This window comes from Triturus cristatus, chromosome 5_1 (assembly GCF_964204655.1).
Source record: "Triturus cristatus chromosome 5_1, aTriCri1.1, whole genome shotgun sequence".
Lineage (NCBI taxonomy): Eukaryota > Metazoa > Chordata > Amphibia > Caudata > Salamandridae > Triturus > Triturus cristatus.
In genome coordinates this window covers 154,397,014-154,419,415 of record NC_140587.1, presented here as the reverse complement: position 1 = coordinate 154,419,415, position 22,402 = coordinate 154,397,014, and the positions used below count along the sequence as shown (strand labels likewise).

Sequence of the window (22,402 nt, the reverse complement as noted above, 5' to 3'; positions counted from 1 at the left end):
TTCAGGAAGACCAGGCGTTCCCACAATCTAGCCTGAAACAGATAATAGCTGTTGGACCTGGCCCTTTTTTCAGGGTTATCCCCAATCTTTTTGCCTCCCTCCTATTTTTTTCCTGACTTCATTTTTGCTGGTTTTAGGACTCTGGGCACTTTACCACGGCTGACCAATGGTAAAGTGCAAGTGCTCCCTATATAAATTGTGTTGCTTATTGGTTTATCCATGATTGGCATATTTGATTTACTAGTAAGTCCCTAGTAAAGTGCACCAGGGGTGCCCAGCCCCTGTAAATCAAATGCTACTAGTGGGCCTGCAGCACTAATTGTGCCACCCACATGAGTAGCCCTGCAACATATCCCAGATCTGCCACTGCAGTGTCTGCGTGTACAGTTTTAAATTGTCATTTCGCCCTGGCAAGTGCACCCACTTGCCAGACCTTCCCTTTTATTACATGTAAGGCATCCCTAAGGTAGGCCCACGGTAACCCCATGGGCAGGGTGCAGTGTATTTAAAAGGTAGGACATGTGCTGGTGTGTTTTACATGTCCTAATAGTGAAATGCTGCTAATTTCGTTTTTTCACTATTGCGAGGCCTCTCTCTCCCCTAGGGTAACATGGGGATTGCCTTGAAATATCTTTTAAGTGTTATTTCTCATTAGGGGCACATAGTGATTTGGAGTTTGGTGTTTCTGAACTCACAATTTAAAAATACATCTTGTGGTGAAATTGGCTTTTAAATTGCGTGTTTGAAAATGCCACTTTTAGAAAGTGGACATTTTCTTGCTGAACTATTCTGTGCCTCTGCCTGTCTGTAGAATCCACGTCTAGGTTAGGATGACAGTTGGGCTCTTGTACGTGCACTGTAGACAGTCACACAAAGGGAGCAGAGTTTGCCTTGCATATTCTTATTTATTTATTTTTGGTATTTATAAAGCGCAACACTCATCCCATAGGATATCACGGCGCTGATGGGCCATCACCAAGCTGATGGGTCTTTGTGAGCTAGAGTGGTGGGCAGAGTTGTCACTGACATCTGACTAGGGCTGTGCCTGTCCTCACACAAAGCTGACTCCACCCCATGTAGTCTGTCTGGAGCCAGGTCAGGGAAAGGCAGGGTCTTGTGCACTACAAATACTTTCCTTTGAAGTTTGCCTACTTCAAAGACAGAAAGGGGGATAAGTATTGAACCTCTGGCACCCCAAAATCAGAACACTTCTGGACTGAGGACATTCTGCCAGGAAGAAGAGCGGGATGCTGTAGGAGGAACTGACACTCTGCCTGTTGCCTTGTTCTGGCGTGCTATTTCTGTGCTGAGAGGGAAAAGTACTGGACTTTGCTTTCTGCATCCTGCGTCCATGGTTCTCCAAGGGCTTGTGTGTGCTTGCCTCCAATTAAGAAGTCTCTGGGCTATCAACAGGGCCGGACTGGGAACCCAAACCGGCCCTGGCAAAGTGCTTGGCTGGGCCCCCCGGGGGATGGGAGTGTGGCCGAGCAGTTTACCAGGGCCGGTTTCGGCCGATTTTGTTACAGGTGGCGATTTTGCAGCTATGCTGCAAAAACGGCCCTGTAACAAAAACGGCCCCCCATGGGCCCAAAACTGGCCCCCACCCTTGCGGCCCACCGGGGGAATGCATGCTACGGCCAGTCCGGTCATGGCCATCAAAGACTTCACCTACAAGAACTTGCCTTCTCTGCTGAGAGTCCTGACTTACCAAGTGTTGCCAAATCCAGTTCCTGAGCCCTTGGAAGTAGAATCTGGTAAACTGATGGAGAAAATCCATGCATTCACTCCCAGAGTCTGTTTTTATCAACCCATCGCTAAAAACGTCAATGCATCACTGCTGCCAGCATAGGAGCGTGGTTCCCGATCGGCGCATCAACCACAAGCTTCGAACACCGCATCACCGAAGTCCGTGACACACTGCTCCAACTCCAACATAGCACCTGCTTAATCTCTGTGTAATCGATGCAGCATGTCTGAATTTTCAACGCATCAACCCTGGGTGCCGATTCCTTCATCGACGTTGCCCAGCAGTAAGGAACTAATGCCGTGTGTCCAGAGATCGGCGCATCCCCTCCCCTTCCAGTAAGGAACCGATGCTTCGCTTCCCCTGGGGGTAAGGAGCCGACGCATCGCTTTGCTCTTCCAGCACCTCACCTCTGTTGCGCCTATTTCGTATTTGAATTTTGACGCATCCAAGGTAATTTGAGCTAAAAGTAACGCATCAATAGACTTCTATGCACTGAACTTATTTAATGTCTGAAAAGTGATATCTTTACTTGCGTATATTAGATTTTTTCATTTTGGTCTTGTTTTATTGATATGAAGATTGGCTATTTTCCTAAACTGGTGTGGACTCCTTTTGTAGTTTGTTTTTCACTGTTACTGTGTGTGTATGTACAAATGCTTTACACATTGCTTCTTAGATCAGTCTAGCTGCTCATACCAAGTTACCAAGGGGGTGAGCAGGGTTTATATTAGCTGGGTTTATATTCGCTGTGTGATACTCTTGCCCTGACTAGAGTAAGGGTTCCTACTTGGAAAGGGTGCAAACCACTGCCAACTAGAGACTTAATTTCTAACATTGGTGGCAGCAGTGGGATAGGACTGTCTAATGAAAGGATGGATGGGTTATTGTAGTGTATGCCTTTAAGGCATTGGTTATTGTTTAATGTTGTGTGGGTTGAGCGTGCATGGAATCCCTGTGGGGTTCTAGACGGTTTCCAATCTAGAACATCAGATGTTGGCTGATGTCCTGGAGAAGAGATCGTGTAGTCTGGCGCTCGCCTGTTCTTCCTTTTCCATTAAATATATTGGAATTGATACCGTGCCTATTCATCATTTCAGTTATATGTTATGACCAGGCTATAATGCACGTCATGGAGTACAAGTGGCATGATGTTTCTTTATGAGATCACTGTTTTGAATTTACTGTATTCTACAATGAAATGCTAATAAAAACGATTTATAAAAAAATAGCAGTGGGATAGGACTTGTTTGCACTTTGCATACAGCGATTGGTGTACACTAGTCCATAACGTAGACCATTATGTGACCTCATACTGTTTATTTTTCTCTTCTTTTGCAAACTCTTGAGTTTAATAGGCAATCATGTCCCAGGCTAGTGAGCCAGCAGTTAAAGCTGCAGATTTGGGGTTTGTGCTTGAGAGGTTGGAGACCTATACCGTACCTCAGCTCAAAAAGTCCTGCAAGGAGCTCCGATGTCCTATTAGGGGCCTCACTAAAAAGGAACAGCTTCAGAAGGCCCTGAGGGCTTGATGGGAATCGAAGGATGCGGGTGAGCACCCAGAGGATAGGGATAATAATGTGGATATGGAGGAGGAAAGCCTGCATGAGGATTTTGTAAATCCGCATCCATCTGGAAGCCCAAGCAGCAGTGTTTCCTTCAAAGGTCTGTCCCCAGAGGAGCTGTAGCACAGGTGGAAAGCCAGAAAGCTTGAGTTGGAGCTTGTAAAGCACAAGTTGAAGCATGAATGGGAGTAGGAGAAAGAGAAGTTGGCCATGGAGGAGAGAAAAATGCTTTTTGCTCATGAACTGAGAATGCAAGATAGAGTTGAATGAGAAGAGAGACGAGTCCAGCTCAGATGGTGGCACCAAAAGGATAATGTCTAGTACTGAAGAAGAGGTTCACCCCCCCCCCAGAGATTTGATTTCTAATTTCAAGGAGGGGGTGACCTACACCAGTAGGCTCAGGCATATAAGATAGCTCAAGAGGTGTGCAGGGTCCCTGAGGAGGACTGGGGAACTGGCACAGGGAGTCATATTCCTGGTGATGAGAGGGATACTCTACTGGCTCTAGAAGGGAGTAATAGGGAGAGGTGTATCCCCATGGAGGAAGCCCTGGTTTGGGAGTATGGAGTCCCCCCAGAGGAGGGTAGGCTGAGTTTGAGGGGCAGTCTGAATCTGTCTCAGCAGATGGGGGATGATGTGGCATACTTTTTCAAGGCACTGTATGGTTTGGTGAAGGGTAGTATGGTTAACACCTGTGAGGGGCTGGACTATTTGATGGCAGGAGAGCATATGTTGAGTCACGGTTTTCTAGAGCTATGCCAATCCAAGGTGGAGTGACAGTCCTCTGACCCCCAGGGAGCTTGCACTGGAGGCAGACCTTTTGGTAGATACCAGAGAGTCTGATGAGACATTTGGGAGTGAACCTGAAGAGAGTGGCTCGGGTTTTCCAAAACCTAGCCCCAGAGCCTTGATGGTTCCCAGAGGGAGCACCAGGAGGGGTCATAGTCTGTACTGGGAGACCATCCGCCGAGGGGGATCCCATAGTGTCAGGAGAGCTGGAGGGGACGGCTATCGCAAGCGTCCCATCAGTTCTGGTGTTTGGCAGCCCCACTCCTGAAAGGAGGGTGCAGAAGTCCAGATGTAGAGGTGAGAGGGGGTGACAGTCCCCAGTGGGAGGACCAGTGGGTACGGTGTTGCCAGCTTCGAGGTAAGAGCGCCTCAGGACTGACCCTGGTGATGCCACTTCTGGTTTGGATGGCTCCCTGTTCTGTCAAATGGACAGGGGGCAGGAGACCCTTTCCAGGTTGACTCTTACAGGACACTTGCAATAAGTGTTTCCCTTGGAGGGGTAAGAGAACTCCCATTGAAGGCTTAGCATGCCAGGCACATGCTCAGCTTAAGGGTACAGACCCTGGGCTGGAGGACCAGTCTCAGGTTGGCACCCCTGAACTGGTGGGAGAATTGTGCAGGACAGTTGCCACAAGCGCCCTGACAGTTCTGGATTCTGGGGGTACCACTCCCACAAAGAGGGTACAGGGCCCCTGGAGGGAGGACAGGGTGAGGAAGAGCCCATCTCTGTCTTCTGTCCACCCGAAGGGTACAAGCCCTGGGCTGGAGGACCAGTGTCATGCTACCACCCTTGAACTGGTGGGAGGGAGAGTGGACAAGGGGTGCCAGCCACCTGGGGCTACCACTCCCCACTCTGAAAAACCACAGAGGTTAGAGAACCCTCGACGGTCTTAGGCCTGGCTCTTGTCACTAACAGCTGTCCGTGGCCACTGTGGGTTGCTGTCCTTATGGACAGAGTTTTCCCTTGGTTAGGGACAGAGGCAGATCCAAGGGGTGAAATCGGCCACCTCACTTTGTTTTCCATGGTGTTACTGTCTGCCTACTGGGACGCATTGGTGATCATGGTAAAGTTAGGTGCCTCACAGATGGGGTCTACAGATGAGAAGGGTTCACCATGGGTTGGCTTAGTAGGCCCGAGAGCATAGACTCAGAAATACCGCTGGGTTCAGAGAGGCGTAGAACTGGAACAAGCCCCTGCAGTTGCAGACCAGGGTCCATGTTCTGTTGCCCTAAGCAGGGAAGTCCATCAAGGTATTGATAAGTCTACCCTAGCTTTAGGCTGGAAGGGGGTTGTGTTGAACCTAGCCCTTTTTGCAGGGTTATCCCCAGACGTTTTGCCTCCCTCCTGTATTTTTCTGACTTCTATTTTGCTGGTTTTAGGAATCTGGGCACTTTACCACAGCTTACCAGTGCTAAAGTGCAGCTGCTCCCTGTGTAAATTGTATTTGTAATTGGTAGATCCATGATTGGCATATTTGATTTACTAGTAAGTCCTTATTAAAGTGCACCAGATGTGCCCAGGGCCTGTACATCAAATGATACTAGTGGGCCTGCAGCCCTGATTGTGCCACCCATATGAGTAGCCCTGCAGCATGTCTCAGTACTGCCACTGCAGTGTCTGTGTGTACAGTTTTAAACTGCCATTTCAACCTGGTACGTGCACCCACTTCCCAGGCCCAAACCTTCCCTTTTATTACTTGTAAGGCACCCCATGGGCAGGGTGCAGTATATTTAAATAGTAGGACATGTGCTGGTGTGTTTTACATGTCCTAATAGTGAAATGCTGCTAACTACGTTTTTCACTGTTGCGAGGCCTCTATTTCCCATAGAGTAACATGTTGATTGCCTTGAAATATCTTTTACGTGTAATTTCCCATTCGAAGCAGATAGAACTTTGGAGTTTGGGGTCTCTAGACTAAAATTTAAAAATGCATCTTTTGGTGAAGTTGGTTTTTAAATTGCGTGTTTGAAAATGCCACCTTTAGAAAGTGGGCATTTTCTTGCTTAACTGTTCTGTGCCTCTGCCTGTCCGTAGAATCCATGTCTGGGTAAGGATGACGTTGGGCTCTTGTGCATTCACTCTAGACAGTCACACAAAAGGAGCAGAGGTGTGCCATGCATATCCTGGTTGGCCATCACCAGGCTGATGGGCCTTCCTGCGCTAGAGTGGTGGGAGGAATTGTCACTGATACCTGAATAGGGCTGTACCTATCCTCACACAAAGTTGTCTCCACCCCCTGTAGTGTCTGGAGCCAGGTCAGGGAAAGGCAGGGTCTTGTGCACTATAAAGACTTTCCTATGAAGTTTGCCTACTTCAAAGACAAAGTGGGATAAGTATTGAACCTCTGGCACCCCAAAATCAGAACACTTCTGAACTGAAGACATTCTGCTAGGAAGAAGAGCTGGATGCTGTAGGAGGTACTGACATTCTGCCTGTTGCTTTGTTCTACTGCCATGCTGCTTGCTGCTTCTGTCCTGGGAGGGAGTGAAAGGACTGGACTTTGCTTTCTGTTTCCTGCTTCCAAGGTTCTCCAAGGACTTGTGTGTTCTTGACTCCTGTTAATTCTCAGGGTCATTAAAGGCTTTACCTACCAGTACCTGGGCTTTTCTGCTGAGAGTCCAGACTTGCCAAGTGTTGCCAAATCCAGTTCCTGGGCCCTTGGAAGTAGATTCAGGTGAACCGAAGGAGAAATTCCATGCATCGACCTCCAGCATCTGTTTTTATTGACGCATCGCTACAAACTTTGACGCATTGCCACTGCCAGCATACCGCGTCCGAAGAACCACCGTAGTGTGTGTGTGTTTTGAGCACCCCATCACCGAAGTCCGTAACGCACTGCTCCAACTCCAACGAGGTGCCCGCTTCATTGATGTGGAATCGACCTATCGGGTTTGGATTTTCGATGCATTGTCCTTGGGCACTGATTTCTTAATTGACGGTGCCCAGCAGTAAGGAACCAAGGCCGCATGTCCGGAGATCCTTATATCACCTCCCCTTCCAGTAAGAAACTGACGCATCACTTCCCCTGACAGTAAGGGACCGACGCATCACCTCCCCTGGGAGTAAGGAATTGACTCATCGCTTTGCTTTTCCGGCGCCTCACCTCCCCTGCGCCTGTTTTGTCTTTGAATTTTGACAAATTGAAGGTACTTTGTGCTAAAAGTAGTGCACCCATAGATTTCTATGTACTGAACTTATGTAATCTCTGAAAAGTGATATTTTTACTTTTGTTTGTTGGATTTTTGTTCTTTTCGTCTTGTTTTATTCAGATAAATATTGGCCATTTGTCTCAACTGGTGTGGACTCCTTTTGTAGTGTTTTCACTTACTGTGTGCGTATGTACAAATGCTTTATGCAATGCCTCGGAGATAAACCTTACTGCGCGTGCCGAGCTACCAAGTGGGTGAGAAGGGGTTATCTTAGCCGTATGACTCCCTAGCCCGGACTAGAGTGAGGGTCCCTGCTTGGACAGGTTGCAAACCAATTCAAATTAGAGACCCCATTTCTATCAATAGATATTATCACTGTTTTATGAAAAGTGTCAGATAGAGAAGAAAGTATGTACCTAACAATATTTCGGAGAAGAAACTGTGAATCTTTTGATCCAGGGGTCAATATGTAACATTTTTAGGAGAGGAGGGCATGGATGGGGCCTCACTCCCATAGCCGATTTCAAAGGGTGCGTGCGGTCCCCCCTCCGAGCCTCGAAGGCCCAATGAACCCCATCTCCCGGGGTCGTCTCACTCCTTGTGCACACACCTGGTAGACTAATTTCCTGCCTGTGAGAGTGCGGGCAGGGAAAATTTGTCTGCTTCCACTTGGGTACTGCAAAAATGCTTTCAGCGGGTGGGAGCAGACATCTGTATCCCTGCCGGCGTTCTTGCGTGCTGGGAATCTCAGATTGGTCCCATCTGGTGGGAGTATGGAAAAATACCTACTCCTGCTGTGCGGGAGCAATGCCGGCTCCTGCTGCACCAAAATAAGTGCATGCAGGAATCCGGCCGGGCTGTTGAGGCCCTGGGGCTCCCGCTGTGGCCCGAGTGGCCACCATGGCACCCACTGAAGGCACCGAAGATGGGGACCTCGGGCTGCAAAAGCTGGGGAAGAGGGCAGTGTGCCCCCCTTACAAAAAAAAAAAAAAAAAAAAAAAGTACCCAGAGGATCGGGGCCCTAGAGCCTTGGGGAGGGACCTGTGCTTTCCTTTAAAAATATGTCCCTGGGGATGTGCTCCTCTGGACCCGTAAATGATCAGGGAGGGTGGCTGTGCACCCCCTTCTCCCTTTAAAAATGGGCTACAGCCCCGGGGGATAGGGTCACTGGGGCCCATAAAGTCTCTGGAGAGGGGCCGCATGCCACCATCCACCAATGTGTTTGACAATAAAAAAAATTGTCAGCTCTTGCCTACCCCCATGATGGGTGCTGGCAGCAGTACTGGCAGGTGCACTGGGGTTCCCCCGATGGCCCCCATCAAAAAACAATGTATTTTTGCGCCACGGGCGGGTACCAGGACACCCAAAATAAATAAATAAACATGACCGCGGCAGGAGCTGCTCTTTCATTATTCACTGTTCCTAGTCCTAAGGTATTTTAAGATAACAACCTATTTTCATGCTTATGGTGCCCCTAGAAGAGGCAGGGGCACCATCAAGCATTTAAAAAAAAAATTGTGGGGGGCTGCTGGGAGTCCATTAAATTCATGACTCCAGAAAAACTTAACATATTTTTCAAAAACACTCCTAGCTGGAGCTGTATGTTCTTCAGATGGAGTGCAAGGCCTTCTTGTGGTTGTTTTTATGGTTGTGTTGTGTGTGTTGGAAAAAAATGAATGTCTGAGCCTTTCTTTTAACATTTTTCAGACCACAAACTGCAATAACGAGAAAGACAAACTCCCTGACATTTAAAACAAGCATTTACAATGCAATGGTCTCGGCATTGTTAAAGTTAGAGCTATTGGCATTGCTCATGACATTATTTTTGTTTGGTTTTGTTTTTAAAACATTTAATGAAACGACATTGTTATTTACAATGTCAATAGCTTAATCACTCAAATGCGAGACCTATTGCATTTGCACCCACAGAGAGCCACCCACCCACACACAGAGCCACCCACCCACACACACACACACACACGCACACACAGAGCCACCCACACAGCCAGCCAGTGCACTCTAGGGCAGTGCTTAAATTGTGTATAAAAAAAAAAAGTGCCAGGGCTCATGACAGAAGGCCATTGCAACTTGCACCACACATTGTCCCTGACATGCTGCTAAAGATTATAACAACACAACTACTAACCATAATTTCCGGATATTGTAATTGGAGAAACAGTGGTGGTAAATAAAATACCCAGGCTGGGTGGCCTACTCACGTGCGGGCCTGAAGGGCGGAGTCTCTTACCATCCTCATCAAGGCGCCTCGTTAATCCACGACAGCTGCTCAAAGCTCTACACTTGTAGCCTGGAGTATAGTTTAGTTTAGAATAACACTGCTAGCTAATGAGCAGTTATTAGTAAGGTTTGTATTCCGTATACAAAAAAACGGACTTTTGGTTTTATATGCAACCGAAAATTTTCCCGACGGACATACATACACAGAAAATAACAAACCTCAGAATTAGTCATGCTGCAACATATCAGATCTACCATCTTGCGAAACTTAAACTGTGCAAAGGTGGTGGCGCTACCTGCTCGGTAACAGGAATTAGTTAATGTTGTTAAAACCAACAAATCAAGTTTGCCAAAGTACGACCATGAACCAAAAGAAGACACTCAAAACAAGGGCAATGGATGATAGAAAAGTCTGACATACTATACGAGGGGCCACCCAACTGTTGAGAACCAAGGACAGCTAAATTAGTTTAAAGTTTGCTCGTTCTTATTTTAAATATTTGCAAAGTTCGGTGCGTGTGGAAGGGACATTATCATGTTTTTCTGATAACTTTACTATGGTATTTATTAGTCCAACCTGATGTGCATTTTTACTTCTTTATCCACACAATAGTGCAACCGTCAAACATGCATGCAGTGTACGACTCGTGCACAGTACTCAGCCATGGCTGGGAAAATATGCGCTGCAGTACACATAAATAACGTGCCAGTTTAATTTAAGATGTACACAGAGTGATCTGCTCACATATGACTGGCATCTACTGAAAACGCCTCCAAATGTAAAGTACACTTACTCAGATATCCTATCCCTTCCCTTAAAAAATAGAAATGACAACCTCCTCAAACACAATCTAAACAAAGTTAAGTTGAATGCAACCCAAAGAACAGTCAGTGGTTAGTATTTTACCTCCACTTAGGACAAAATCAACACTGAGCACACGGAGGAGATGGTTAAGGGTGGGTCTACATCAACTGAGTCCAGATCAAGCACGTGTAGGGGCACGCTGCAATAGCAAGCGCAGCAAAATGAGGTGGGGTGCAGCAGCCCACTGCGAGTCTACTAAAATAAGGGAGGGACAAACAGTGGGAAAATATATAATCAGTATTAGTACATCATGCCTGCCATTTGTCTAGCCTCGTAGTTCTCGGGAGCATGGGAATGTCTCTGCACGTGGTTTATGGCTGTAACTGACGGGGTAACGAAAAATCAGGTCCTTAGTGACTGGACATCGAGAGTATGACGTGCTTTGCTTCGAGATCTTACGCACCTTTTCACTACAGTAGCTGTGATTGACTTAAAGCGAGTGACATAAGACTGGTGCATCACAATGAAAAACATGGGCCGCACCCATAATAATACAACCCACATATTTATTTTATATTATGAATATACTTTCTTAGCGAATGCAACCTGCTCCCTTCACACAAAACGAACACGTCAGCAGAACTGTGTCCTTCGTCCTAGATTTCCTCTCCAGAAGTGGGAGCCCCACGGCCCCCACCCCAAATTCTACGAGACTGAGTATGCTGCGTGAATAACTCGCCCCCAGCTGTATGTACCTACACTTTTCAACCACAGGCATACAGGGAAACCTCCTCAGTTCGCTCACATCCTGTCCATATCTGCACAGTGCCCGTTTCAGCATTATTCGGTTTAGGTTACGAGAAACGTCCATATCCTCCACTCTAAAGGCTGCCAGGCGGCCTCATGTCAGGTATAAAGAGGTCAGCGAGCTATGGCATTTTAGTCTACAGCGCTTTGCACGCTGGGAATTATAAACCAAACCGACCTATGACAAAATCAGAACCGCAAACCCTGAATAGAAGATACTGTGACTGAAAAGGCGTGGGTGATTGGAGGCAAGCAGATCACATGACGTCACCTGGCAGCACTGCTAACCAAATGATAGTGATGTGCCGTGAAGTTATGCAATTGTCGAAGTGCCATCACTCGACCGATTGTCACTTCCTTGTTATGCATGAGAACTAGAGTCCTTTTCATTTCAGACAGACCCATCTCAGCTGAGCCATCCACCCCCGAATTTTTTTTTTTTTAAACGTTATGCATTTATTACTAAAATCCTCCAAGCATACACCAACGCCCACTTACTTCCGTATGGAGCCCCTGGCCATAGGTGCCAAAGCAATAGCACAATTATCCACTGTTCTTCTGATTTATCCAGCAACCCATTACAGAGGGAATAATTCTAAAGGTTTAAAAAGCGGAACTGCAACTATGACATAATGTATTATCTTTGTAGGGTTAAAAAACAAACAAACAAAAAAGAAACAGGCCAAGGACTGGCTGCGTGTGATCAACACAATTACATCACCGCACACCTAGGCAACCTGACCGCGGAGCAAAGACCGGAAGTAAACAAAGTGACAGGGCTGCTCCCCAGGGTACGGAAGCTGGGCGGGGCATCGAATGTTCAACAGCTTTATCGCAGGAAACGCGGTCAGTCTCTTCAAACGTGTACTTCAGAACAGCACTTACAGAGCGTTTCTTTGCGAGACAAGGTTGCAAACCCCACACATGAAAAATATCTATTTCGAGGATCAAAACGTGCGGATTCCCTCGATTCTGGAGAACAGCACACGTAGGAAGTGAAAAGTGGCAAATAAGGGAGATGTTCAGTTTTACCTATCAAGCTTAGGATCCATGAGCCAGACTACCTGAATTCACCTCACCGTGACATACAAGTCAAACGGAAGCGCTCAAACTGATACCAAGACGTAAATATACACTTTGTTTTGGGCTAAACAAAAATACATCTCCAAGAGGCCCTGAAATTAGCTTTTTTGGGGTGCGACTGTTGAAACGTAAGGAACAAGCACACCACTGCCTTTCTCCGAGGCGAAGCAGAAATGCCTCGGAGAAAGGCAGCGGCGGTTTCGGATTCGGGGGCGTGTTCTCCTCTTGCCATTGGCTGGAGGAGATAATTAGAAAAGTTGGAAAAAACACGCCCCCGAATCCGAAAAGGACGGGGCCTGTTCGGAGTGACGGACCTCTTCTCCAATGGCTGGCCAGCATTCAAGAGGCCAGCCAATGGAGCACAGGGGAGAAGAGGGGCGGGTTCAAGCCCCTCTACTCCAAGTCATTATCTCTCGCAAGCGAGACTGCGCAAGCGCAGCCTTCGCTAGCCGAGACCTAAAAAAGAAGCTCTTTCGATAAACACATTTGAAAAATGCGCGTCCGGCAGCTGCTTTATGTCTGAAAACCAGACATAAAGCAGCTGCCGGACGGATGCGCATTTTTCAAATCACGGTAATCATTGCTGAACCTACACATATACGTACACGTTTGTGTTCTAAATCTGTACAACTTGATGCCCTGATGAAGTTCCATCAATTGGAACGAAACGCGTTGGCTGTTGTCCTGTGTGTATCTACTACTATTTGAAGATGAATAAAGGATTTTCTAGAAAAATGATGGCCTTTTCGGATATGTGACTTCATTCCTGGTGCCGCCTCTACTTTTCTTCATATGCATAACATTAGTTGCATATACCCCACTTCGCAGCAGGCCCACTTCCATTGTCCCGTACCATTTGCCCCATATTTTGGCATGCTTAGCCGGCATCCCAGTGCCTCATAGATTAGCTTCTCTTGTTGGGCATACCAGTCCACTCCGATTCTCCACTGTGTCAGCATCTGGGCCTGGAGTCCTTCCGGTGGACGGCAATATCACGTTTGGCTACCAGCAGTGCCATCCCCAGTAATGCTTGGTCGGCACAGGTCTCGCCCGTACTCTCGTATTTCCAATAAGATTAACAGCAGGGAGAGGCCCATATCAAGGTTTAAAACGGAGAGATCAGATAACACGCTTTCCCTGTAGCAGGTGATCACTAGACAGGACCACACCACGTGAAAAATAATCACTGGAGCATGGGAGCAGCGGAAACATGATGGGTTGTGAAGTATCCTAGCTCTGTGGAGCCTGTCTGGGGTGAGATAGGCAGTATGTAGGTAGTATGTTTGCACTAGGTGTAGTTGTGAGGATATGGTGATTACCTTGGGTGCCATCAATGCATCTCTCCAGTCTGAGTCATCCAGCGGGCCTAGCCATCCCTGCCAACATGCTTGTGTCTCGGGTGTTAATGATTAATCTTAGATAAATTTGGGAGGCTCCCCCCCAACCAGTGTCCCCATCATGACCTTCACCTCTGCAGGGCTGAATTCCGGGATTGAGGTGTCTATAGAGATATGTACTTGAAGTGTGTGCGCCCCTCCAAATATCTCCCAGCAATATGATTCCAATGGCATCCTATCAACTGAACCCTTCCAGAGAAGCCTCTTCTTTTAAGTATGTACCACGCCACACGGGGTGGGGGTGGGGGGGTATGTTGTGTCAGTTTGGACCACCACCCAGTGTGTTGTTGGGCCACTCTGCTTCCCACAAATATCAAGCGAGTCACTTCAGGGATTAAGGTGGGAATTGCGCCACCATAGATAGGTTGGACCAGCCACCGGTGAACCAGTCATTAATAATCAAAAGTTGGGATGCCAGGTGATACAGGTAAAGGTTGGACATACCCATCATAAGTTGCAAGCTGACAAATCCCGAACTCCAAGCGGGATCTAGAGTTATGCCAGATGGAGGACCTTGCCACAGAATCCGTCTCCCGGGACCAGTGATAGGGAAGTTCTGAAGGAGATAAAGAAAGCATTGCAAAACCATCATCTTGTACAGGGCTGTCTTTCCCATGATGTTCGGTGGCAGTTTTTGCCGCTTTTTAAGGTCCTATTTTACTTTATGGGTGTAATATTAAGAGACCACGTCATTGCTGGGTCCAAGGCGATCTGGAGTCCCAAGTATCGGAAGTTAAGACAACATATGGGGATGGACAATGCCAGTCCATACAGTCCCACGAGGGAGCCAAGGGTACCTGCACAGATTTCACAGGATTAACCCGCAGTCCCGATGCATCTGCAAAAAGATTCAAGATCTGGAGACATCTCGGGATGCTAACAGCCGGATTCGCCATGTACAGAAGGACGTTCTCTGCATAAAGTGCTATGCGGTCTTCATGCCTCACCAACCATTTCCATCCTTACACCTGGCGTAACAATGGATAAGTCGTGCAAGGGGTTCAATGGCCAGTGCAAAAAGGAGGGATGTCAGCCGTATAGGGAACCAGTCTGATACCGCTCTATTGACCTGGACTCTTGCAGTCAGATTAGAGTAAAGGACTTGCACAAGGCTGCGGAATTGGGGTCCGAATCCTGCCTTCTGTAGCACAGTCATCAGATATCTCTAGCATCGAAAGCCTTTTAAAAGTCAATCAATAACGGTGCCAAGGGAGGGAAAAGAAGGTGGTGATGCGCCAGCGCCATGCGGAGGCTTCTCCGTCAATGCCTCATACTCCTTATAGGCATAAAGCCGCATTGGTCTGGGTGGATTAGGGATCACAGGACCCTACATAAACCGGAGGCAAGAACCGTGGCAAAAATGTTAACTTTGCAATTTATAAGAGATATGTGGTGGTAGTCTGCGCAAGAAGACGGTGGTAGAGGCGTTTTGGGTATAATGACAATCGTGGCATGATCAATCACCCTGTGAAAAGAGCCTACTTTTGTCACTTCGTTGCAAAGGCTCAAGAGGTGAGGGACGATCATGTCATGAAATTTAGCATAACATTCTATGGTTTACCCATTAGGGCTGGGCGGTTTTCCCAGTGCCATCAATGCAATGGCCTCCGTCACCTCCTCAGCCGTGATAGGCTCCTCCAGATTCCGACGCTCAGCGTCCGATAGACAAGGCAGCAGCACCTCGTTCAGAAGTGAAGCTGCCATCTCCTCCACAAGCGAGGATGCCGCACAAAAGTGATGCATAGTAGTCTGCAAAAGCTTGGGCGATGGCCAAAGAGGTACAGTGGGTCTGGCCGAGCCCATCAATGATTTCCGGAACAACCCTACTATCCAGGGTCCTGGAAGCCAGCCAATACAATAATTTCTTATTTTTATCCCCGACCTGTATACCCGTGCCGTAAATGCGCGCCAGATTTGCGTCCCCGCCTCCAAGGATAGAAGTTTAATTTCCTCCTTGATCAGTTTCAGTTGTCTGGTGACGTCGCCGTGTGGCAACGTAGCAAGCTGCGATTCTAGATAAAGGGCTTGAGATTCTAACTGTGTTACACTGTGGTCCCTTGCTTTCTCACTTCGTCGGAGGATACCCTCAGCATGCCCACGCACGGTTGCTTTACATGCTGCCCAGAGAATGCCCGGGGCATTCTCTTAGCGTGTGATCTCCTGCCCCACCGCGTCTTGCAGGTTTTGTCCTGAAGATGTCAGGCGTTGAGGCGCCACATAGGGTAGCGGACATTGCCAGCATCACTGACCTGGATTAGATTCAGGCGTGGTCTGAGAGCCCCCAGTGGGCGAATCTGAGCATTGGACACCAGTAGCGCATCAGTGGCGGGCATAAGGAGCAAATCGATGCAAGCATGTGTATGGTGAGCAGCGAATGTGTATGTATATTGGCTTTGCCGGGGATTCCAGATCCTCCATATATTGCACAGACTACCCACTGCCGTAGAGATTTGGCTCTAGCGTGAAGGCGTCCGAGGCAGGGCCAGGGGAATCCATGAAAGGATCAGGTACCGCTTTGAAGTTACCCGATAATCCTAAAACCAGGAGGTAGCTGTGTCACTACAACAAGAAAAGATGGTAGGAAGGCCTCAAATGATACTGGGGGAGCATAAATACATACCAGGTTCAAGGGCCGGTCTTCCACCAGGCCTTTGAGAGCAAGGTACTGACCTTGAGGGTCGGTCAGCGACTGGTTTGCCACCAGGGGGAAGGCCCAACGTAGAAGGATTGCAACCCCTCAGAACCCCTGATGAACCCTGTGTGGTGTACCCTCTCATAGATCATCCTAGCTAGGAACGTATATTTCATGCCTAGGAGAGGAATCTCTTGCAACATCAGGACAGAAGGGGCAAATCATTGGGCATAGCGCAACACTGTGGAGCATTTGATTTTATCGAGGAGGCCATTTACGTTCCAGGACATACTATAGGGAGTCATGGCGGGCATGTGATGACCGTAGGTTCAGGAGCAGGAAATCCTGAGACTCCATGGGGACCCAAAGGAAGAAACTCTATCAAGGGACATATGAATAGAGGGTACCAGTTGCCATGTATATAGTGCCAGATGAGTGGGACAACCTAGGAAAAGCAAGGCATAAACAGAAAAAGCAAGAACAATGGCATTGGGCATACATCTTAATAGTGAATTTCCCTACCCCCAACTGGCCCCCACCCCATACCCCCCCCACCCCTGAGAAGCATCAGTCACCCCATAGCAAATACCCCCAAAAAAACTCAAGTGCCCTGGTTAGGTGTGAAGTGGTGGACCCTTCCTCTAGATAGGATCAGTGTAATGCAGAGTCTGCACAGACGGTCATAGGTTGGTCATAGAAGGTTGAGAATTATTCATTTGCTAGTGACCTGGGCCAGCCCAGTCATCTTTCAGTCAAATGGGCTGCTCGTCCAACTGGCCCGGCACCTGGGAGCCTTCTCTGGTAGGTGAGGGTGAATCTGATCTATGCGTCAGTGGAGGGGCCGAGGATCCCGAACTCATGGAGGGTGACAGTCTTGTTTTTTACGTCTATTGGCTCGAGATCGGGTGTGAACCCTCAGATGGCACCGAGACAGCTGTAGGCTTCGGGTCGAGGTCTGTCTAGCAGAAGAGAGCGAGGCGGGCCACGCAGGTATTTTTTCTCTGTGATCCACTCCCAAGCTGATTCTGGGGGTCTCAAAAAAATTGGATTTGCCCTAAAAAAGAATTTTAAATTGGTCTGGGAACAGAAGCATATAGGGTAGCTGGAGATCTCTAAGCTTCTGCTTGACTGATTCATAGGAATGTCTATTGGCTTGGACCTCTCTGGGTAGTCCGGAAAAATCAAATGCCACAGTCCGCTCACCTCAATATGGTGGAATAACAATTGGTTTCAAAAGGACATGGCAAGCTGTGCTTTGAGTTCGGCAGTAGTGGTGAAATGGGAGCAAAATGTTTAATTTAATGCTGCCAGAACTGCCTCTGAAGTGTTGCTCCGTCGACCGAGAGGTCATGAATCATACAAATTAATGGAAGTCGGTAATTTGACTGACTCCAGCGGTTCCATCTTTGCATAATATCCGGTGGCAGGTGAGCCGTTTTGCAACATACAGCGCTATGGGAGCTTCAATGTGGTGGAATGAACAATTGGTTTCAAAAGAACATGGCAAGCTGTGCATATGAGAATTCATTACTTGCCTATTGAGGTGAACTAACTGTGGCATTTGAGCCATGATGATAGTATAATGTATACTTTATTTGTTCAACAGCAATATGGCGGCTGCAATGTGGATAAAAACATTTTGTTTGAGACATATGAGCTGTAGATCGTATGCTTTTAGTATAGCTTGCCATCTTGTGTTGGGTCCGGATGTTTGCACTTTGTTTTTCTTCGAAGAAGTCTTTCCAGTCACGAGGTAGGTGACTCCTTTTTTCGATTATAGTGCGCATGGGCATCGACTCCATCCTTAGATTGTTTTGCTGTGAAGGGTGATGATGGAGTTAGTAAGAGTAGTAAAAGAGATGTTCATCTATAATGTATCTAAGTAAGATGGTACTGCAACAGGTAAAGGTACCCGGGGAGGCGGGTGGGCGCATATGATGCTACAACTCTATATGCCAAAAACAGATGCATACTGGGTAAGTAGCATTTTCCATTCGAGGCATATGAGCTGTAGATCATATGCTTTAGCATAGACTATACAGCAGTTATCTCCCAAAGCGGTGGCTAACCTGTAGCTGTTGCAGTGGTTTGAAATAGTGTTCGTAAAACTGCCTGGACCACACTAGCTTGTTGTCTTGCCAACACAATAATATTGTTTTGTGAATGTGTGTGGTGGAGACCTGCAGAAATCGTCTAGGGGTATTTTCCCTAAGAATGCCATTGAAGCCCTTAGTTTGTGTGTAGAGTGTGCTCTAGGGGAAACTGTTAATGCTCGCTTAGCTTTAATGTAACGTATTTGAATACACTTAACTATCGACCGTGCAACACCCGCTTTTGATATGGGATTGCCTTTATGTGGTGGCGCAAAAGCAACAAAAAAGGGTTTGGATTTCCTAAAGGGTTTTGTCCTTTCTATGTAGTACAGTAATGCTCTTTTGACATCTAATGTGTGAAGAGCATGCTCTGCCACTGAATCTGGTTGAGGGAAGAATACAGGCAACTCAACTGACTGGTTGATGTGAAAGGCAGAGACAACTTTGGGTAAAAATTTGGGATTCGTCTTAAGAACCACTTTGTTTTGGTGTATTTGCAAAAATGGTTCTTGTATAGATAGTGCCTGAAGCTCACCCACTCTTCTTAGAGATGTGATGGCGATAAGGAAGACTACCTTCCATGTGAGAAATTGTAGTTCACATTTGTGCAATGGCTCAAAGGATGGACCCATAAGTCTTGTAAGAACTATGTTTAGGTTCCACACCGGAGAAGGTGGAAGTCTAGGAGGAATGATTCTTGTAAGTCCTTCCATAAAAGCTTTAATAGCGGGCACTCAAAAAAGAGACAAGTGCTGTCTGTTTTGCAGATATGCAGCAAGATGTAAGCCCAGGGCCGGCTCCTGCAGTGTGCCGGGGTGCCCACCCCCGGGACAGTGCAGTTTGCTATGACAGGGCGGGAGCCTCGCTGCTCCCGTCCTGTCATAGCAAACTCTGGTAGGAGCCAATTTTTTTTTTATGGAAAAATTAGGAGTCTCGACTCTAGCGCGGCCCCCTAGGGTGAACGTGCTGGGTGCGCGACTCCAAGCAAGAAAACCTAATCTTTTAAAAAAAATAAATCAAGCTTATATGTTTAGATCTTGGGTCGCTCTAAAAAGAGCCCTTGTGTGTATTGGGATATTTTGGTGCCTACAAGTAAGTACCTATGCAGAGTCTAAAGTTGTTGAGAAAGACTCTGTTACCCTCATCTGTGAAATGTACACCATCTCTCCTATAGATGCCATCCATATTAAAACGCAGATTGTTGTAAATGGACCCCAACGTATAATCTCTGAGATAAGCAGAATCCCCCCAAAAATGGTAAAAAAACTATATAAATATATTTGTTTGAATATTTTTAAAAACATTTCTTCCCATTTTTTAATAAAAAATATATAATTTTATTTAATGAAATTTTTTTAAAATAAACAGTTAAACTGTGGAAAAACAGTATCAAAGAATACATATAACTATTATTACATATAAAAATTATCATATAAAAAACCTTTGAAATTCACTGAAAAAACCATAGGTTTCAGACACGTTATAGTTAGGAATTAGCATTATTAAAAACCTTAGAAATTTACTGAAAAAAACATAGGTTTCAGGGGAGTTATAGTTAGCTGGACATTTCACTCGTACAAAACCAGTGAAATTCCCCTGTTATAGTTAGTTCAGCTAACTATAACTCACGCCCCCGCAATGCAGTGCTGATGACGACACATATTGCATCACTCATGACATGGTCAGTGACATCGCTGATGACCTCTCAAATGACATTACTGATGACATCATCCATGTGATAAATTGACGCATCTTCTCACACCATAATATAACCTTTGATACACCCACTCTAAATTACAGACAGCCATTCTCAAAACCAATGACACTCAAACACCAATAACTACATACCCACTCACTGATTCTTAGGTCCACACACACACATCCATTCACTCCCCCGTACAATCACTCATACTTATAGTCACTCAGTACAGGACTATCATATGCACTCATACATCTATATAGACACACACACCGCCACTCATCCATAGAGGTACTCACACACCTAGTCAGTCATGCAAATAATTAATCACACTCCCATTTACTCACCTATACAGTTATACACACACCAGATCACTTACTCATACAAATACTAGCACATTCGTACGCTCTTATACAATCACTGATACAAGCAAACACTCGTCCATACAGCTACTATCATAATCACACACTCACTTATAGCGATTTATATACTCTAACACATATATACTGCCTTTCACATATGTAGTTACTCACACATGTACTACTGAGATATACATTCACTCACTAACACACCCATACACACACTCACCCACCCATACCTTCCATCACAAATGCACTCTTGAAACCATGCACCCAGTGAATCACCCACTCACACATCTATGCACAGTCACACACACCCCACCCACACAAACATTCAGGCACCGATACAGATAGTCAGGCAACCAATCAATAACTCATATAGACACTCATGTAGCTATTCACAAACCCATGCAGTCGCTTACACACCAACAGGCAGACGGATACAGACATTCACACAGTTTGGTCAGTAACCCATGCATTCAGTAAGATACGTTTAATCACTCACTTAGTCAGTCACGCACCTACTAAATCAATCCTTCAGACACTTATACACCCACTCATTCTTCAATACGCCTTTCCCTATATATATTAAACATATTTCAACTTTACAGAAACACACATTCACTGGATGATGTCATCAGTGATGTCATCAGTGATGTCATTTGAGATCTCATCAGTGATGTCACTGACCATGTCATGAGTGATGTAATATGTGACGTCATTAGCAGTGCATTGCGGGGGCGCGAGTTACAGTTAGCTGAACTAACTATAACGGGGGAATTTGACTGGATTTGTACCAGTGAAATGTCCAGCGAACTATAACGCCCCTGAAACCTATGGTTTTTTCAGTGAAAATATATATATCGTGAGCACTCCACCTGCCGCCTGACTAATTCTTTCAAAACGATGGAGCACGAACCACAAAGTTGATGCTAATCAGTTTTCTTTTATTCTGTTACCATACAGCAGCCATAACGCGTTTCAGCCCCGAAGGACCTTGATCACATATTCCGTATGTATGTTAACCGTACTGCTGCTTGATCATGGTTATCTATTTTTGGGAAATTTATAACCAGGGCCCCAGTTAATATGCGATTTTTGCAGCTGCAGAATTTTCCTCATAATTATGAATTTGCTGCAATTGCCACATTATTCATTATCTGCTGCATAATTTGAATATTTTAACAAAAATAAATTTTCTAGCTCAAACGGATCAAATGTTCCTAAAAACACAGCGATACATGTTGCCGCACAGTGGAAGGTTCTTTGCAAATGTTTACTTATTGCTGTATTTGGGTGTTAAGCGGATACAGCGGTGAAACCTTTGCCCAGAGAGTTTTAACGTGTCGAAATGACAAAATACTGAAGCAGTATTATCCCAAAAAGTGGCACTTTATGTGGCAAAATTGACCTTTTGTTGCATAATTTAGTCAACCCTGCCACATAATTCAAATGGCCCTGTTTACAACGCACCTGCTTTCTAATCAAATACGTACACACACACCCCAGTTTTTCCCACCATATAGCAAATGTTCTTGGTTTATACCAGAGGGGTCGTAGATGAAATATTAATCTGGTTAATGGCTATATGATTCCACTATGAGAGACGCTTAAATGATACCATATTACATCAAGCACTGGCACACAAATAATTTGAGATCTATTTCTTGTTATGATATCTGACATAAAGAATTGTTATCTCACTTTTAACTGTAGCCATGGTGAGCCTATCGATTGTATCCTTACTTAGACCTATCACTTCCATCCAGTATCCTGACCAGGACCACAGATCTCCATTATGTTAAGTCAAAGCCATTTTACTCCTTTTTGTGTTATATGGGATACATTGGACAAGGGTTTACTCTCTGAAATACAACAGCATTAATAATCCAGTCATAAGCACCTGTTTTTTTCATATTGATCTTAATATATTGTTACTTTATTGATACCAATGAAATATTTGTAATTAGGAAATGGCTTCATTACAAAACATGAATGTGTTATAATGCCATGTTACCGTATGAAATACTGTAGTACAGCG

The 22,402-nt window shown here is 46.0% G+C and overlaps 1 long non-coding RNA gene across 1 annotated transcript in view; it reads left to right on the top strand.

Annotated features, from left to right (window-relative positions):
- Nucleotides 1-22,402, top strand: part of LOC146830454 (uncharacterized) — a 161,442-nt gene that overhangs the window by 67,300 nt on the left and 71,740 nt on the right. The window lies entirely within an intron of this gene.